The sequence below is a fragment of the Podarcis pityusensis genome, assembly GCF_964106645.2.
Source record: "Podarcis pityusensis genome assembly, chromosome: 3".
Taxonomy (NCBI): domain Eukaryota; kingdom Metazoa; phylum Chordata; class Lepidosauria; order Squamata; family Lacertidae; genus Podarcis; species Podarcis pityusensis.
The window spans coordinates 75329507-75348931 of record NC_138026.1 but is presented as its reverse complement, the minus strand read 5'-3'; the positions used below and the strand labels follow the sequence as shown (position 1 = coordinate 75348931).

General features: G+C 44.8%; 1 long non-coding RNA gene across 4 annotated transcripts; it reads right to left on the bottom strand.

Moving 5' to 3' along the window:
* Nucleotides 1-4358: 4358 nt before the first annotated feature.
* LOC308472690 lies at nt 4359-19419 on the bottom strand. Of its 4 annotated transcripts, none has more exons than XR_013983614.1 (5): nt 19372-19419; nt 18779-18870; nt 17116-17212; nt 6206-6295; nt 4359-4550 (listed from the first exon to the last, which is right to left on the bottom strand). It is a non-coding gene; the product is annotated as an uncharacterized lncRNA (long non-coding RNA). The 4 variants fall into 4 exon arrangements; XR_013983615.1 differs by having other exon boundaries at nt 19144-19413; XR_013983616.1 differs by lacking the exons at nt 18779-18870; nt 19372-19419 and adding exons at nt 6721-6907; nt 18168-18323.
* Nucleotides 19420-19425: the final 6 nt, after the last annotated feature.

Sequence of the window (19425 nt, the reverse complement as noted above, 5' to 3'; positions counted from 1 at the left end):
TGAACTATAGTTTGTTAAAGGCACTGGGAATTGTAGGTCTGGGAGGTCAGCACCTTTCACAAACTGCAATCCCTGAATTTAGGAGAGGGGAGCCACGACTGTTAAAGGGGTATGACAGGGCTTTAAATATGGTGTGTTTGTGACTTTAGAATATGTACTTAGTTTTACAGAGATAATTCGCTTTCTCTTTACTTTCAATATTTAACACACTCTCCCCAAATAACAAAGCAGTTCTTTCATGAATAAGCTATTTAAGTATTATATGCAGCGAAATTATTTTTAAAACATGTTGTGAAAGCGGACCAGATCATTAATATGCATGAAAAACTTGTGGATTATTTATTCTTTCCAAGCCTTAGCAGGTGTGGCTAAGAGAGCATTATCTCAGCAGGCTTAGTTTATTTGAAATGTGAAATCTATTGCAATGGGCAGCTGTTTGTAGCAGAAAGCTAAGCATTTCCTACCTAGAAAATTGTTTTCACACATAAATAATGGAACGAACTGCTGGTTTTATATTTAGACGCAAACTACATTACCAAAACAAGTGTGAGTGAAAATATGTTAGCTTAATACTTTAGTCAGAGGGAAAGTGTTTCCTATATAGCAAACTATTTTGATCCATAAATATTGCAAAACCTACAGATTTCTATATTGGCAAGAAATATGCACCCTCAAAGCTAACAATGAATGCATTTTTGTGGGTTCAGTCCTTAAAGAAAAAGAAAAAGATGTGTTCTTGACCTTTTATGTAATTGTTGATGCAAAAGCATCACTAAAAATCTCTCCCTAGGTTTTCTTATATTTTCTCACTGCCAGCTGGAGGGCATGTGAATAGAAGGTAGTTTAATTGTAGTTCAGCTGTCACCTCCCTTGAGAAGCTTTGATACTATAACAAAGCACTTTCTTATGTCACTATTTAACCATCTCTTTAATTCACAAGTGGCAATATTGCCAATATAAATCTCTCTCTCCCTCCTTAAGAAAAGAAGACTAACCCCCTCGGCTCTTTAGAAGCTGCTACTGACAGCGAAATCCTATGTATGCTTACTGTGTTACTCCTAAGTACAGTTGTGATCCTGACCTCCCCCCCTTACCTTAAATAGCACTTACTTCCGAGAAGACATCTTTAGGAGTGCACTGTAAATTACAATCATACCTAATGGAACTTTAGGCTTGTGCAGTGGGTTAAAGGGCTCTGTCACTCAAGTAGGACACTCAAGAAGGACACTGACAAACTGGAACGTGTCCAGAGGAGGGCAACCAAAATGGTCAAAGGCCTGGAAACGATGCCTTATGAGGAACGGCTAAGGGAGCTGGGCATGTTTAGCCTGGAGAAGAGGAGGTTAAGGGGTGAAATGATAGCCATGTTCAAATATATAAAAGGATGTCACATAGAGGAGGGAGAAAGGTTGTTTTCTGCTGCTCCAGAGAAGCGGACACGGAGCAATGGATCCAAACTACAAGAAAGAAGATTCCACCTAAACATTAGGAAGAACTTCCTGACAGTAAGAGCTGTTCGACAGTGGAATTTGCTGCCAAGGAGTGTGGTGGAGTCTCCTTCTTTGGAGGTCTTTAAGCAGAGGCTTGACAACCATATGTCAGGAGTGCTCTGATGGTGTTTCCTGCTTGGCAGGGGGTTGGACTCGATGGCCCTTGTGGTCTCTTCCAACTCTATGATTCTATGATTCTAAGTAAAACAAATCTGCTTTTTAAAAGAACTTGAATGTATGACTAACGAGAAGATGTATAAATACCCCACAAGCAAATCAGGATGAATGCAGGAAGAATAGTCATTGTCATGTCAATAACTCAGTCAGTAGAGCATGAGCAGGGGTAGGCAACCTAAGGCCCAGGAGCCGAATGCGGCCCAATCACCTTCTCAGTCCGGCCTGCGGACAGTCCAGGAATCAGCGTGTTTTTACATGAGTAGAATGTGTGCTTTTATTTAAAATGCATCTCTGGGTTATTTGTGGGGCATAGGAATTCGTTCATTTCCCCCCCCCCAAAAAAATATAGTCCGGCCCACCAGGCGGTCTGAGGGATGGTGGACCGGCCCACGGCTGAAAAAGCTTGCTGACCCCTGAGCACGAGACTCTTAATTTCAGGGGCATGGGTTTGAGTTTTATGTTGGGCAAAAGTTTCCTACATTACAAAGGGTTGGACTAGATGACCCTCATGGTACCTTCCAATTTTATGATTCTATGCCCAGAAGGAAGAACAAATGCTCAATAAATATGGGATATAATCTAACCGCCTTGTAAGCTTTGTGCAAGCAAATCAGGACGAGTGCTCAGTACACAGGCCATATGGAGGGGCCCATTGAATTCCATTCCACATCTAGCAAACGCCTGATCTTTCCATTCGCCGTTTGTTCCGTTCGCTTCAGTTTCTCCCTTTGCGTAGGCGAGGGTCACACAGAAGTGGGGTTCATTTGGTCATGCAGCTTCATCCTGGCTCCCAGCCTCAGGGTGATTGAAATCTTGAAATGGCTGATTGTGTCAGCTCAGACAAGAGATTCTAATTACACAAATGCTTTTAGATGTGAAGCTGTGAAACATGTTTGCTTTGCATCAGCAAGATCAACACGGTCTGATTCTACAGGCTTGCATTTTAGGGCGATAGTAACCAAATATTTGAAAAGAGGGTGTGTTGGCAGCAGAGTCTGAAATAACATTCTAAAATCTTTTCTACAGAGCTATGTGTGACTGTCAGCATGGATGCCACTGTTACTCAAAGTAAGGAAGCTGGCTCAGGCAGCAGATACTAGAATTCACTCTGCCATAGAATCATAAAATTGTAGAGTCGGAAGGGACCCCAAGGGTCATCTAGTCCAACCCCCTGCAATGCAGGAATCTCAGCTATAGCATCCATGACAGATAAACATCCAGCACCTTAATGAAGGTGCCAGGTGAACCTCCCTGAGGAGTGCTTTCCACAAATGGGGAGCCACTGCATTTTGTGATGCAGTTTTCCTTAAAACATTAAGGGAAAATTTGCATGAAAATGAATGTATTAATGAAAACATACATACAAGAATTCATTTTATTAGGAGAAAATGTGTAGATTAGTCAAAACCACTTACAAAACGTATTTATTAAGGAAATACATACTAAAATGCTGAAGAACTTCTATGAGGATTTTTTTTAAATTACACATTGCTGCAGAAATTAGGAGAATGAATTTCAGATTAGAAAAATGAGAAACTCAGAGAAATGAAATTTACAGATGCTTCCATTCCTGCTGATCCCTACTCTATCGATCTATCACCCTTCACTCCTTACCTGTACCTAAAAAAAGAAATATGCTCCTCCTAAATTATATATTAATTAAATAAATACAGGCAGTCATCGTTTTAGGTGCATCTGATATGTGTCCAACCATGCAAATCAGCCTGTATACCTATGTAGAATTGTACTGGAAATTATTGTGGAAGCATCTCTCTGGTGACTTTCTGTACTCTTGTGTTGAAAAATAAAAATAAGACGAAAAACACACGCAAATCAGTTACAGGAAGGTAGCCGTGTTGGTCTGCCGTATCTGAAGAAGTGTGCATGCACACGGAAGCTCATACCAATAACAAACTTAGTTGGTCTCTAGGGTGCTACTGGAAGGAATTTTTTAATTTTGTTTCGACACACAAATCAGCTAGCTTTAAATATGCCACAGGACTTCCCCCATTTTATTGTGCGCTTGTGAGGGGTTCACCTACAGCAACTTCCTGGTGAGGCTTAAAGCACCAGTTGGGAACCATCGGTTTACATCATTTCCTTTTTCCTGTTCAGCCAGTCCTCAAGCAGGATGTTGTGCGTGATAATTGCTGGAACATGTTTGCTTAACACAGCCTCATTAATGTTAATGTTAAATGAATAAATAATGAAACATTTAAGGTGTTAATGGAGCATTAATTATTACTGAACTATGGTGGGGTTCCTGTGGAAGGGTGGATGACATCCGCATTAATGCCTAATGACATTTTTTATGACTAGCGTAATTACGGTGAATGTTAAATGAAGTATCTCATGATGGGGGCTGTTAACTTTAATTATCTTATGTGCATAACATGCTTCATTCCTAATATTGTAGCTACACAGGTTAAAAAAAATCACAAGAGATGAATAAGATTTTATGTATTTGTTTATAAAAGTACTTACATGCCGTCTCTTGGGGCATAGCCCACTTAAAGCTACTCACAGTATCATAAAAGCACAATACAGCGCAATGATTCAAAACAATCAAAGTTAACAAAGTTTGCAGCATTAATCATTTTTGAAATGGCTAATTAAATCAGTGACGTCGACTAATAAAATAACCAAGCAGAGTTACCGAGCTTTGTAGAAAAAGCCTTTATGAAAAACAAGGTAGAAAATGGTTTTTTAGAACCTGTTTGAAAATCTTCAGCATGGAAGCCATGAACACCTCTGGTGAGGCATCTGGTTCCTCGTTTTTGTAATTGTAGTCGACACCCCCAGCTGGACCAACAGGGAGATCCTGGGAGACTCCTTCCTCCTACTGGGCTCCAGAGCTGGCAGTTTCCTTCGTTCTCTGAGATGCTTGGAAAAATAAGTTATGTAGAGAAAGACATTGTATACAAGGAGCAGGCAAAGTGCATTGGCACAAATAAATGTGGACAGCATTCTTTCAGTGGCTAGAACAGGGGTAGCCAACATGGTGCCCTCCAGATGCTGCTGAACTACACCATCCATGAACCCTGATGACTGGCCATGCGGACAAAGGCTGATGGAGTTGGGAGTCCAGCAACATCTGGAGGGTGGTACCACATTGGCTATCCCTGACCTAGAAGAGAATTCACCTTTTCTGCAGGGTGTTTTCTGCAGGAGTTGTTTCCACTCAATAATGCACCGAAGAAATGAAGGCATCTCTCACCCTGTCTCTTGAAGTGTGAAGGTGATGCACAAAGGAAAGCAATGGTTGGATTTCTGCAAGCCTTTTTTCATCATTCTTATTGTAATGCAAACTTTAAAAGGGGGGGGGGAACTATTAAGAGGGGTGAGGGAGTAAACCACTTTTAGAGCATCTCATCCTCTGGTCTGAACTGGGATTTGAATTCAAACCTCAAAGGTCCAGGCCTTTTGAGTTCCAAGCTAGAAGTAAATACATTTCAGAAAAGCCATTTTTATTGTCTCATGGAGACTGCATTTATCTTTCACACCATGGATGTCAAGAGTCCAGAGAAAGACATTTGAGCATGTGCCGTGTTCTGTTCTATAAAAGAGCCACCTGCATATCATTGCCTTGATAGTGATACAGTGTGTGACTTCCTGAATAGAAAAAAGTATGATATTGAACTATGTAGAAGTATGAGCACAATATTTTATTAAGTCTCCATTTGATCATTTCATGTTGACTTAGCCCAGGAAACAATGCCCCATGGGAATAGTTATAGCAAACTCTATCCTATTCCAATGCACTTTCTCCACTCACGGACGACGCCATCAACAGATTTTATTCAGTTGATGTTACAGTGAGATGTAAGCATAAACCTTGGACTGCCATTTTTGGCTGCTTTAAAGCAGTTTTTTCAGTACCTCTTTGTGTTGGCTTGTGTTCTTGGTGACTATACAAAATACAGTGGTACTTCTGGTTAAGAACTTAATTCGTTCCGGAGGTCTGTTCTTAACCTGAAACTGTTCTTAACCTGAGGTACCACTTTAGCTAATGGGGTCTCCCACTGCTGCCGCCACACGATTTCTGTTCTCATCCTGAAGCAAAGTACTTAACCTGAGGTACTATTTCTGGGTCAGCAGAGTCTGTAACCTGAAGCGTCCGTAACCTGAGGTACCACTGTATGTTCAAATGTGGCAGGGAAGTGATGTCCTCAGACCATTGCGTAACAGACAATGGGTATGTATCCTTTCAGTCTCTTAGTAGCCATAAGGGCTCACAAAATCCACCTTTGTTATCCTAGCATTAATCCCCATACTACATGAATGAATGCAATTTATAAGTGCATGAACATTTGCCAATATCAAGGATTTTGACAATACATAATTGATGCCGGAAACATCATACCAAAAATGACTTACTACTAGACACGCCCACATCGTAAGCCACAATGAGGCATTAAAATTCCAGCTACTATCTGTAGCGAACAGTGCCTTCCTATGCAAATTTTTTTACAGTCCAATGCACTTTTTCCACAATACATCTGCAATAGTTTTTAAGTTGCAATAGGCTACAACCTCACCTGAGTTGCGCATTCTTTTTCTCTTGAGTTTTCAGTTTGCTTTTGTTTTCTTTGTCTGTGTTTGAATTTAGATGAAGCTGTACTGTTGTGCTGTTGATGAATAAAAAAAGTTAAAAGCGCAAAAAAATTCAAAGACTGTCACTTGCATCTTTTTATATATGTATAAGCCTTGTCATCCACAACCTTGTGGTAGAAGTTTTCTGACAAACTGTCTCCTGGGCTATGTAAAAGAGCTTTCAATTTTAATCTCTGATTTATATTTGCTAATTCACCACTAGCATGATACAGGGCTTCTTAGTCTGAAACCTGTCTCTCGCTCTCTGTGATCCTACCTTTGATGTCATAGTCCATGCCTCCAGGAAGCAAGGGCCGCTTTTCTGAATGAATATATACCTTCAGGCACATATTGCTCTCAACCTCACCAATTGCAGTGCCCAGAACATCTGCCCATGCAACACCAAACAGATTCAAATCATCCAATGCAATTTCTTGGTACTTTATAAGGAGCTTTATACCAAAGGTGCTGATGCTGATGAATCTAACCCAGTTAGTCCAAGATGCTGTAGGATAGGGTGCTGCAATCAGCAATGTAGTTTTAAATTTTGAAGTGCAGGAGTATATCATTCACGACAGTCCCCATAGCCACAATCCCAATAAGAGTTCATAGACATATCCTCAAGTAGAGTCCAAAAATGCAGGCAGCTGTAAAAACGTAAAAGGGTAAATGTTGTGTATATGCACTTCTTTGGCAGACTATGTTTGGGGCACCTTTTCTAGCCCCTCCCCCTTTTTGGGGTGAGCAGAGTGGATCCTAAATAGGACTGGATACAGCTGCCAAGTGCCCAGGTGTCAAAAAAGGTTATTTATGTACAGTATGCCACAACTGCAGCTCATGTTTTGTAAGACCAAAAATGGAAAACTAAAGAAGAATGGCAACATAAACTGATGGAATATGCACAGCTTGCAGGTCTAATTTATAGAATAAGAGAACAAGAAGAACATACATTTAAAGAAGATTGGAAAATGTTTATTGAATACATGGAGGAAAATTGTGTATATTTGAAAACGTGGGCAGCATTAAGATAAATTCAACAGTGTAAATAAGTTTTGATGGATGTAACAGTAAATGGAATACTGAATGGTTTAGTTTATATAAAATATGCAGGGATTTATGTTGTGCAAAATGAACCATGGAAAGAGAAGAGGTCTTTGATATTTGAAGGTTGTTTAAGTGAATTTTCTAAAATATAATGAAATTTAATAAAAATTATATATAAAAAAGATACAGCTGCCGAGCTACTCAACTCATTCCTTGAGTCAGAATGACTGAATCTGTATAATACCCAATTTATTACAACCCACTGACTTCTGACTGCATAGGCCCAGCTTGTAAAACACACTGAGCTGTAACAAGAGGTCTCCAGCCTGCTGAAATGCAACCTTTCACTTTTGATTAGAAATGCATACGATATTGCAAAGAAATGTTACCATTTAAAGTTCTAGCATGCAGTCACAACCCCATTCAAAGGAAAGGTGAAGGCCTGTCTCTGACTATTTTCCTCATTCTCCGTCTTCCTCATGCTGCTGCAATCTATCACAAGCAAACTTGGAAGCCTCATTAACACCTCATTCACTTGCCAGAGTCAGGAAGGTCCATCAGTGACCCTGGTGCTTCTGCAGATGACATCATCGAGGCTGCAGAGCTGCGATCCTTTGTGTTCCCCCTCCACTGCACCATGGATTAGAATTATACATTCCTCCCCTGACGTATGGGATGCGGGTGGCGCTGTGGGTTAAACCACAGAGCCTAGGACTTGCCAATCGGAAGGTCGGCGGTTCGAATCCCCGAGACGGGGTGAGCTCCTATTACTCGGTCCCTGCTCCTGCCAACCTAGCAGTTCAAAAGCACGTCAAAGTGCAAGTAGATAAATAGGTACCGCTCTGGCGGGAAGGTAAACGGTGTTTCCGTGCGCTGCTCTGGTTTGCCAGAAGCGGCTTAATCATGCTGGCCACATGACCCGGAAGCTGTACGCCGGCTCCCTTCACCAATAAAGCAAGATGAGCGCCGCAACCTCAGAGTTGTCCGCGACTGGACCTAATGGTCAGGGGTCCCTTTACCTTTAAACTACTTATAGACTTAAAAATGAATGTTTTGTCATTGTTGTGTCTGCCACCCTGGGCTCCTTCAGGAGGAAGGGCAGGCTAAAAATCCGATACTTCATCATTGGCCAGGCTGGCCAAGCCTGATGTGAGCTGGAGTCCAGTAACATCTGGAGGCTGCCATGTTAGCTAATCTGGCTTACACCATAACATGATTTGTTAGCCTTTAAGATGAATAGAGGTGGGAAATGTTTTTCCACCCAAGGGTCCCATTCCCATCTGGGCATGAAGTAGGATGGGTGAGGGGAGTGGGGAGAAGGGGTGGCAGCTGTGGAGGGAGTATGGCCTGGGGAGAGTCCCAAAAGCCAGATGGAAAGACTTGGAGGTTGCATTTGCCCCTGTATGTTGTGTTATCTGAATACCTAAGAATACAGTGGTACCTCAGTTCCCGAACACCTCTGTTGTCAAATGTTTCGGTTCTCGAACGCCAAAAACCCAGAAGTAAATGCTTCTGTTTTCGAACATTTTTCCAAATTCAAATGTGCAACGCGGCTTCTGCTGAGCGCAAGAAACTCTTGCAACCAATGAGAAGTTGTGCCTTGGTTTTTGAACATTTCGGAAGCCGGCGGTCTTCTGGAACGGATTACGTTCGAGAACCAAGGTACCACTATATATTTGTCTGTGTACAATGATTACTTTGGTGCTCGGTTAGTAGCCCTGGGAAAGGCCTCTTCCGCCTATCAGAGAAGATAGCAGTGGGCTGGATGATCTGAATTTGAACCAGGCAGATGCGTATCTTCTCGGCTGGGCACATCTTATGGCAATTGAAAAACCCATTTTAAAAAGTGATACATTTCTCGCTGCATGCTTTACATTGTGAATTTACCTTCCATTTCCTGCAGTTGTTTTTGGGGGCTTCTTGGCACATAAAAACAAGAGACACTTGATGTTGACAGTCTTCATGTTGGTTTTACTTGGCACACCAAAGTGACTGAATGGAACAGAGCAGAGAGGATCTGCTAACAGGAGGGGAGGGGAAGAGCCCAACAAAGCAATTAGGAAATGGTTGGGCTCTGTGTCACTTTTATGCCGTGCCTTGTACTAATAAACACAGCTGCTGCTTCGGAAGGAGCCTCTGAATTTGTTAGATGTGAGCAGCGACATTCGGCTCTTGCTTTTGCAAAACGAGCAAAAATAAAAGCACGTTAATAAATAAATGGATGTCTGCATCACGCTGCAGCTATGTGCATTTGGCTCGGCTGTGTTTGTGAAGAGTGCTTTACAAGAGTCAGATGTGAGATTATTCTGGGAAATCTGTGGGGCTCATCATGTCATCCTCCCTAACACGAGCTGCAGCCAGATCAATCCCAGATCCACTGATGTCAATGGGAGGTTTCGCAACTCCAGTTGGATCCAGAACACATTATCTCAAGGACTGTGCGTTCTGATTCATCTGTGGTTTATGGGTTTATCACGGTGATGTGCTTTCAAGCACAATGCTGTAAGGCAGGGATGGGCAAACCGTTTAGGCCCACAGGAGCTTTTGAATTGTTGAGAGGGTAGTCTTGGTGCCACCCCCTGCAGTCACTTCTCGGCCGCTTCCCCAGATCAGCCTCCCCACCTCACTGAGAGACAGAAAGAGTGAGACTTTGCTTTTTCAAAAGACCTGGGTAAAATTACGATCCAACAGAATTATTGTGAGCCTTGAAAAGCACCTGGAATTGAAAGAGGAATTGGGAAAGAACAATTTTATTAAATTTTCTGTTTTACAATTTTGAATACCTCATTTAAACATTCTTAAAATATCAGTGATTTCCTTTCTCCTCTTTCCATGGTTCATTCTGCATACCATAAATCCCTGCATATTTTACATAAACTAAACCATTCAGTATTCCATTAGTGCATCCATCAAAACTTATTTACACTGTTGAATTTATCTTAATGCTGCCAGCATTTTCAAGTGTACACAATTCCCCCCCCCCGCCATATATTCAGTAAACATTTTCCAATCTTCTTTAAACGCATGTTCTCCTTCAAACTTCTTCTTTCAGCTCTATGTACATTTCAAGGGAGAAACATGGAATCACTTCATGACCAAGTGGGCACTGAGTGTGTGGCAGGGAGGTTCAGAGGCTTCCTGGGCACCAGGGGAAAATCTCAAGGGTGCCATTACCTATGGGCACCATGTTGGTGATGACCTCTGCCATAAGGCCAAACTCTCTTTTGCAGCAGTTTTGTGATGATTTGGATGAGTTGGTGCACTGTCGTGGCTTGGCACATGAGTTATTTCAGCCATAAATTCACTAGGTGGTCTTAGGAAGAAGGGTCAGTCTGCAGGCACCCCGCCTGCCCTGCTACCTCTGCCAGTGCATAGCTGTCAACCTTCAGATTTGAAAATAAGGGATCAGCAGCCTCAAAAATAAGGGATCAGCAGCCTCACCTGTCCCGGGAACAGTTTACGGGATATCTAACAATCCGGGATAGCAGCGGGAAGCAGCGGGAAACAGTGCTGGTGTCAGGGAACTGCCATCAGTGCCAGAGGGAGAAAGCAAAATCCAGGGGGATTCCGGAGAGTGTCCCGGGAGTGGGAGAGGCAGCCCATCTTCTGGGGAAGAGAATCAGCGTAGCACCAGTGGAGAAGGGGGGCAGATGGGGGAAGCGGCGAGGCGATCCCATGACTCCTTGCCGGGGACCAGCGGGGAGAGTAGAGGTCCTCCGCTGCCTATGCCCTCCTTGCGCAGAAGGCTTTCGCGCAGAGAGAGTAGGAGGAGACTAGGCGTCAAAGAGCTTCTTTGCTGGAAGAAGTTTAAGAAACGCCCACTGACGGATTCTGCTAGCGATTGAGACAGCCACGGGTGAGTGGCTGTCCGGACAGAAAAGGTTCACTCAGGCAACCCAGCCAGGTGTTTGCATTCAGCCGGGGAGATAAGCACCGGCTTACGCACGAGCAACCCCTAGAACCATTATAGCAATCTGTCAGTCTCTGACGTTGCTTGTGTGCAGCACCGGAGAGACAGCACGATGAGCCAAACAGGGCCGGCCGGAGAGACAGAGCAAGAAGCCATGGTGCGAGGTCTGGTCGAGAGGAACCGAGACCTGGAGACGCATGTCGCTATCCTGTCTGCGCGGCTGGAGGAGAGACGGGCTCAGGATGCACAGGTCAGAGCCACCCCCATAGGGAGGAAGGTCCCGGGGCTGGTACACAAGTTTGGTGGAAAGCCCCAAGACTACAATGCCTTCCGAACGGAAATTCAGTACGCTTTGGAGTTGCAGAAAAATGACTTTGCGGATGACGGGGAGAGGGTGGCAACGGGGAATGACGCTTTGAAAGATCTTAAGAAATTCTACCTCGCAATGGATGCGATGTTCTCCAGCGAGATTGAGCAAAGCATGATACGCAGGGAGCTGATGGGGTGCAAGCAGGGGAGCCTGTCCGTCAGAAACTACTGGTCACGTTTTGCGATGTTAGTCCACAAGCTTGGGTGGGATCTGGACTCTGAACCAGTACAAATGTTGTTTGAAGCGGGTTTGACCCCCGAAGTGAAAGACGAGTTGTCCCGAGCGCCCCGCCCGCGGTCGATGGATGAACTCACAAAGGCTGTGCTTGCGATCGGTGTACGCCAGGAAGCGCGGGCTCAGGAGAAGCGGGAGATAAGGGCGGGACGTTTCCATGACAACCGCATTCTGGAGATGCCAAGGGAGCCTTCCCAGGCGGCGGAGCCAATGGAAATTGATGGAGTGCGCGCGCGCGAAGTTTCAAACGATGGGGAAGGTCGGAAAAAGGAGTGGAAAATTACCAAGAAGTGTTTCCTCTGTCAGCGACCGGGACATTTTGCAAAGGTCTGCCCTCAACGAAAAGCCTGGCAAGGGATGATGGGGGCTGCAGGCCACGACGATAAGGGGGAGGAAGAGCCGGTGCAGGGAAACAACAATGCCTGGCTGCCAACCAGCAGGGGCAGCAGCCAGGCCAGCAACCAATAGAAGTGCCCCAGCCTGACCCTCCCAAGGCAGCTATAGCCATAGAGGTGGTGCTAGAACTCCCAAATGGGCACCCTGTCAAAGTGGAGGGGCTGCTTGATTCTGGCAGCTCGTGTAATTTCTTCAGCAGAGACTTCGCTCTGGAGCACCAGCTCCACCTGTTGCCACTAGATTTTCCCTTGCAGGTGACCACCATCGATGGCAGGGAACTCCTGGGAGGGGAAGTGACACACCAGACCCCGCCAATGCGAATGAGTGTCTCCAGGCACACGGAAACTATTGCCTTTCACGTGGCCACGCTGGCAGGACACCCGATAATACTGGGAATGAGCTGGCTGGCAATACATGACCCAGTGGTGTCATGGCATCAGCGGTCGGTCACCTTTGGGTCAGCTTACTGCTCAGATCAGATGGTCTCAGGAGTTTGCCAAGTTTTTCTTCGAGATCCGATACGTGCCGGGAGAGGAAAACGTAAGGGCAGATGCTCTCTCCCGGAAACCGGAGTACATGGAAGGAGAGGAGCCACCAGAGACCAGGCATGTGTTCCCCGAGGACCGGTGGGTGTGGGGGGGAGCGTTGGTTGGGAAACGAGAACTGGCAGGGCTCACCAGAGACAATGAGTTTGCTCAGACAAAAATCAGGGAACTCAGGGACGAAAAGGAAGGACTACTGTATTATAAGGGGGCGCTGTATGTACCAGGGGAGACTTTGAGGGGGAAGGTACTTAGACAACTCCATGACAACCCAACAGCTGGGCACTTTGGACAGCACAAGACCATGCTACTTGTCACCAGGCAGTTCTGGTGGCCAAAGGTGAGGGAAGACGTACGAGAATATGTACGAGGGTGCAACCGATGCCAGAGGGCAAAGGGGGAAAGGGCGGCCCCCGCGGGTCTACTGGAACCCTTACCGACACCGGAAAGGCCCTGGGAGGTGGTGTCCATTGATTTTATGACAGATCTGCCCAAGTCAAGGGGAAAGACAGCGGTCATGGTAGTGGTCGATCTACTGACTAAAATGTGCCATTTCGTAGCTTGCTCACATGCAGCAATGGCAGAGGAGACAGCCAGGCTGTTTGTGGATCACATTTTTAGACTGCATGGAGTTCCATTGAGGGTAATCTCAGATCGCGGGAAACAATTTACTTCCCGGTTCTGGTGGAGACTCATGAGCTTGCTACAGGTCGAGGTGAGCTTCTCGATGGAGAGGCATCCTGAAACCAACGGACAAGCTGAAAGAGCGAACGGTATACTCCAGCAGTACCTGCGCTGCTATGTCAGCGAGAGACAGAATGATTGGGTAGAGAAATTAGCTTTGGCTGAATTTGCGTACAATAACGCTGAACGTGTGTCCACGGGAATGAGCCCTTTCATGGCCAATTATGGGTGTCACCCCAGTGCCTTCCCGGGGCGGGGGGAGGAAGGATGGAGTGTACCTGCGGCTGAGCAATTTGTGGAGGAAATGGAGGCCTTACACCAGCAACTCAGGCTGAACTTGGAGCGGGCCAAGGAAGTTTACAAGAGGCAGGCAGACAGGCACCGTCGGGAGGGGGAGGTCATACAGGTGGGGGACCGGGTGTGGTTGTCGTCCCAAGGGTTACCCCTAAAGGGAGGGTGCAAGAAGTTGCAGCCTAGGCGGCTGGGGCCGTTTGAGGTATTACAGCAGGTTAACCCCGTGGCATTTAAACTCAAGTTGCCTGATAGCATGAAGATACATCCAGTGTTCCATAGGTCCCTACTTTCACCTTACAGGGAGGGGCGGGAATTCCCGGGACGGGGGGAGGGGTTACCACCCACCCGCGGGTAGGGGAGAGGGAACACTGTAACGAAGCCACGGAAATACTCGATTCGAGGTGGCGAGGTCGTCAGGTAGAGTACTTGGTAACCTGGGAGGGGGAACCCAGGTCTGAAAACACTTGGGTCCCTGCTGAATCAATCACTGACGGGTATCTGGTCGAAGAATTCCACTGTTTGTTCCCGGAGAAGCCCAAACCATTAGCTAGATTCTGGGAGGAAGAATTTGGACCCACAGCTGATGAAGGGGACTTTGTGGGTTTTCCTGCCTCCGAAGAGGAGGGAGGGGAGGTGTCCGAGGGAGAAGGATCAGACTGGGAGGTTCAACCAGCGGGAAGAGGTCCGAGCAGATGGGAGGCTGGTTTTGAATCCTCAGAAGATGATGACAGTTCCTTCAGGGGATTCCCCGCATCGTCGACCGAGGAGAGAGAGGAGGTTGTACCGGAAAACTGCGCCAGGGGTGGGAGTGGGGGTCCTGAGGAGGAGGTGGATGTCAGGGAACTGCCATCAGTGCCAGAGGGAGAAAGCAAAATCCAGGGGGATTCCGGAGAGCATCCTGGGAGTGGGAGAGGCAGCCCATCTTCTGGGGAAGAGAATCAGCGTAGCACCAGTGGAGAAGGGGGGCAGATGGGGGAAGCGGCGAGGCGGTCCCATGACTCCTTGCCGGAGACCAGCGGGGAGAGTAGAGGTCCTCCGCTGCCTACACCCTCCTTGCGCAGAAGGCTTTCGTGCAGAGAGAGTAGGAGGAGACTAGGCGTCAAAGAGCTTCTTTGCTGGAAGAAGTTTAAGAAATGCCCACTGACGGATTCTGCCAGCGACTGAGACAGCCACGGGTGAGTGGCTGTCCGGACAGAAAAGGTTCACTCAGGCAACCCAGCCAGGTGTTTGCACTGGCTTACGCACGAGCAACTCCTAGAACCATTACAGCTGGAATAAGGGAATTTCCCACAGAAAAAGGGAAGGTTGATAGCTATGTGCCAGTGGTGCCAATTTCAGGCAAGATCTCACAAAAATTGCATGAGATCTTGAGGAGCGTCTGAGGTCTCACCTTCCTAGTTTGGTCAGAATCGAGTATACACTTCCAGAGTTAATGCTAAATACATTACTTCTGGTAAATGAGCCACATAGCTGTTAGAGGGCCATGAAATTATGTGTCCCTGGCTGTTTAGACTTGTCCACCCACGTACTATCTGAAACCAAAGGGGTGCATTGGTTGCTGGATGTGATTCCGCCCCCCCCCAGCTCTCCTTCCTATGTCTGCCTTCGTATGTCCTTATGTTCTTATGCTGCAAGTCTGCTTCCTCACAGGAGTGCCACATTGCATCTGCTTGTGCTCTATTTGTATATAAGCTTGTAAATAAAGCAAATAAATATTTTTTTTAATGTCCTAAGTCTCAGAGCGCTCTCGTCTAAAGAAAACCAAACCTAATAGTGTTGCCCTGGGATTATTATTTTTTTAACCACCTGAGCAAGCTAGTGGCCTGCAACAAAGCGTTATTCCTGTATTGTGCATGACCTTTGTGTTTGAATTGGCTATAACTTGTGCCTGGGGCTTAGTGAAGCAGTTACCCTAATTTGAAAAAAAAAGGAGATATTCAGTGCTTTAAACAGAAGAACATGGAGGGTCGGCTTACAGTGGAGAGAACTCCATATTATGTTTTGTCAAAGCAGATTTAAGATTCTCATGAATATGGGTAAGAACATCCCATAGGTCTCCCAGACTCTTTTCTCTGGGAGAAACTGATCCTGCAAGGGCTGCTCTGAACTTCCCACTGTGTGGGGAAAAGGAGAACAAAACCTCACCAACTCTGTGGCCTCTTAAATCCCAGCTCCTTCCTTCTATATGTACCTTGCTGCTTTGTGCCTTTGATAGTTGGTTGACACACATAATGCATTTCAGAGCAATCCATGTCCTCTCTTATTTCTCTGTTATTACTTCTGATAAGCCAGAGTCAGGAGAAAGAGACTATATTGTTAAGAAAGGAGAGTGCATTCAGGCAAAATCATCTGGAAATGAATGATAATTATGCTTTGCAGAGTTTTTCCTGTAGGTCTAGGAGAGATAATGAAGGCCTGTGGGAGAAAATTAGCCTTTTCATTCGCCTCAAACAGTGAATTACAGCGTAATGGGCCTCCTGTCAGGCAATTAAGGTAGTTGGAGCAAGAGAGGAAGGAGAGATACAGAGATCCGTCAAGGCGACAAGATGAGTAACTTTTGGGTCTTGGATATTCAAGTGCACCAGAAGTTTTAAATCGACAGATTTGACAAGCAAGACATGTGTCAGGAAAAGAGAGCACCAGCCTATATTAAAAATATTTGAGCTCAGGAGGGCAAGGCTGCAAAGAGGATGAGATTGCTCAGGAAATATTTTTATTCTCTCTTGAGGGGCTTTCTTTTCCCCATGGAAGCTATTTTACATTCATTTACAAATAGATAGGGAGGCACTTATGCATTGAGGAAAGGCATCACCAATAAAGGAGGGCAAAAGAGGATGTGAATTTGCACAAAATTTACAAGTGAAAATGCGTATGTGTTGATGCAAATTTAGAAGCAATTACTACAATTTACAGTACATCTCACCATACTGGGGAAAACTCTGACTAAATCACCTCTGTGTCTGCTTTGCAGCTGCTTTGTGTTGATGGGTCAAGACCCTTGGTTGTCCTTTTTAGGGGGGGGTCTATCTTTAAAGCCGACTTGGGACGCGGGTGGCACTGTGGGTTAAACCACAAAGCCTAGGGCTTGCCGATCAGAAGGTCGGCGGTTCGAATCCCCGTGATGGGGTGAGCTCCTGTTGCTCGGTCCCTGCTCCTGCCAACCTAGCAGTTTGAAAGCACATCGAAGTGCAAGTAGATAAATAGGTACCACTCTGGCGGGAAGGTAAACAGCATTTCTGTGCGCTGCTCTGGTTCGCCAGAAGCGGCTTAGTCATGCTGGCCACATGACCCGGAAGTTGCTCACTCGGCCAATAAAGCGAATTGAGCGCCGCAACCCCAGAGTCATCTGCGACTGGACCTAATGGTCAGGGGTCCCTTTACCTTTACCTTTAAAGCCAACAAACAGAGGTGGTCCCTCTGATAGCCCTCCAAACAGAGAGATCTCCTCTGTAAAGTTGGACAGCTGGGCACGCTTCAGCTAAAAGCCAAACACAAGTACAGGTAGATTATTAGCTAAGCAGCCACTTACATGATTGACATACCTGTTTTAAAGTGAGTGCCTTTGGGTTACTTTGTAAGAAAAGCAACTAACTAACTAACAACAACAACAATATCTAATAAAAATAACAACAATAACCTCATATTCTATTTATTTACTGAATTTATATCTTTCTCCTTCTCCTGAAGGGGCTCAGGGCAGCAAACAGATACAAAATTCCAAATCAAAAACATTCTAAGATGGTTAAACCATTGCATTCTAAAAACAATTACAATTAAAAACATTCTAAAAGCTGTTACAGTTAAAATGTCATTCCATCCAATGATCTCTGGGTTGCCAGGAGCAGCATTCTTCAGCCACCAAATATCTGAGTAAACAAGACTATTTTCAAATTCCTCCTGGAAGTTAGTAACGATGGGAACAGGTGCACTTTCCTAGGGAGGTGAGGGCATCTGCTGAAGGCATGGCTCTGTTAAGTTTCCTACAGGGGCAACTGAGTGGAAGCCGTGTCAGACGTCTGGCTTCCAAAAAACGTTTGAAAACTGGACATTTACTTCTGGGTTTTCGGCATTCGGAAGCCGAAACGTTCCAACACGGAGCCATTCAGGAACTGAGGTTTGACTGTATTTTTTGCATTTAGTTGGGAATGATTAAAAACAGCTCCGAGGAATAAATAACAAATAACAAATATAAAATGGAAATCTCTCTGAACTCAAAAGACCTTCCTTTTTCACCAAATGGACATTTTATTTAACAATAGTGCAACAGTTGCAAAAGCCGCCTCTGTGTTTCTTACAATTGCATTCTGTCCCTCTCTGTCTGAACCAATTTTTCCATCTAGCCTTCAATTCTTGTTTCTTTCACACTGCGGACTGTGCTACCTCTTACTCAGTTTCTCCCCCTCCTTCCCCTCCTTTTTTCTTTTTTTTTTTACCATAGTCATTAATCTCCAGCCTGGAATCCTGTCTGATGCTTCTGGGTAATCAAAATATTCTAAATCCACTAAACTCCCCTTATCTGTCAGGGCAGGAGTATCTTCAAAGAATTCCAGCAGGCCGGTTAAGCACGACATGACCTTCCCATGCCTTAATGTGTGCTGCTGGCCCTTACCTTTAATCACAGTGAGATTTCGTAGATGGTCCCCCATCATGACTCTTAAAACCCTTTCACAGCCCCCTCTCAGAGCAGATGTCAAGCTCATTGGCTGGCCTTTCCTGGTATATCTTTTTTTAAACTAGAAATAGGAGCAAAAAGCAATGGGGCAGACAAAAGAGATATTTATTATTCCAGTGCATTTCAAACCCTACTGGTTCTTCTTTGAGGAGATTAAAAGAAATAAAGATTCAACATTTAGATGTGCTGTGTTTTGGCGTGAGGGGGTCCTCACTTTTGTTGCACTGTATATCTTTTTAAGGCAACAGAGACACATCTATATCCCCCTTCTTCATTTCAAGTATTCATGCTTTTCACATTTAAATATCTATTTCACGTATGATGCTGTGGTTTAGGTTAGGCAATGGCTTGTTTTAGACTAGTGCATCTTACCTATTTTGCATCTCTTATTCTGGTGGGTTAAGATGCAACAGGGAGCCCAAATCTCAACTTATTCATGAACTCACCATTCTTTTGAAAACTGTCTGCAGAATGAAAGGAACAACACTGACCTACCATACAGGATTGCTAAAAGCTTCTTCAAATAATCTAGGCAAAGTGCATCGAACACTTGAAAATATGTAGTGCAGATAAAAAAATAATCACACTAGCTATCACCACCACTATTATTATACTTTGTTGTTTTTTCATACAAGACACCACAATGTGCATCTGTGAAAGCTTCTAATATTGGCCCAAGCAGAAGAGCTATAAACACTCTAGGTTTCCAAACTGGATAGAGTCACTTGATGATTTACCATGTGTCTGATGGTTGTTCTGGTTTTCTTTTACTATAAATCTGGTTCTGAAAGCCACTTTTGTGGTTCAACAGCAGTTTACAAATATAGACAATAAATAGTAAATAAGTGAGTGTGTCAAATGCTGTATGGATCCACTCAAGTCTTCTTCTCAATGCTCCTGTTTATTTAAGAAATGGTTACATCAACTATTTTAAATAGAAAAATAGCCTATAAATGTTTAAATACATGGCAAGAGCTGCTGCAGAAAACAGCACCCTAATGTTCAGATCCTCCTTCGCA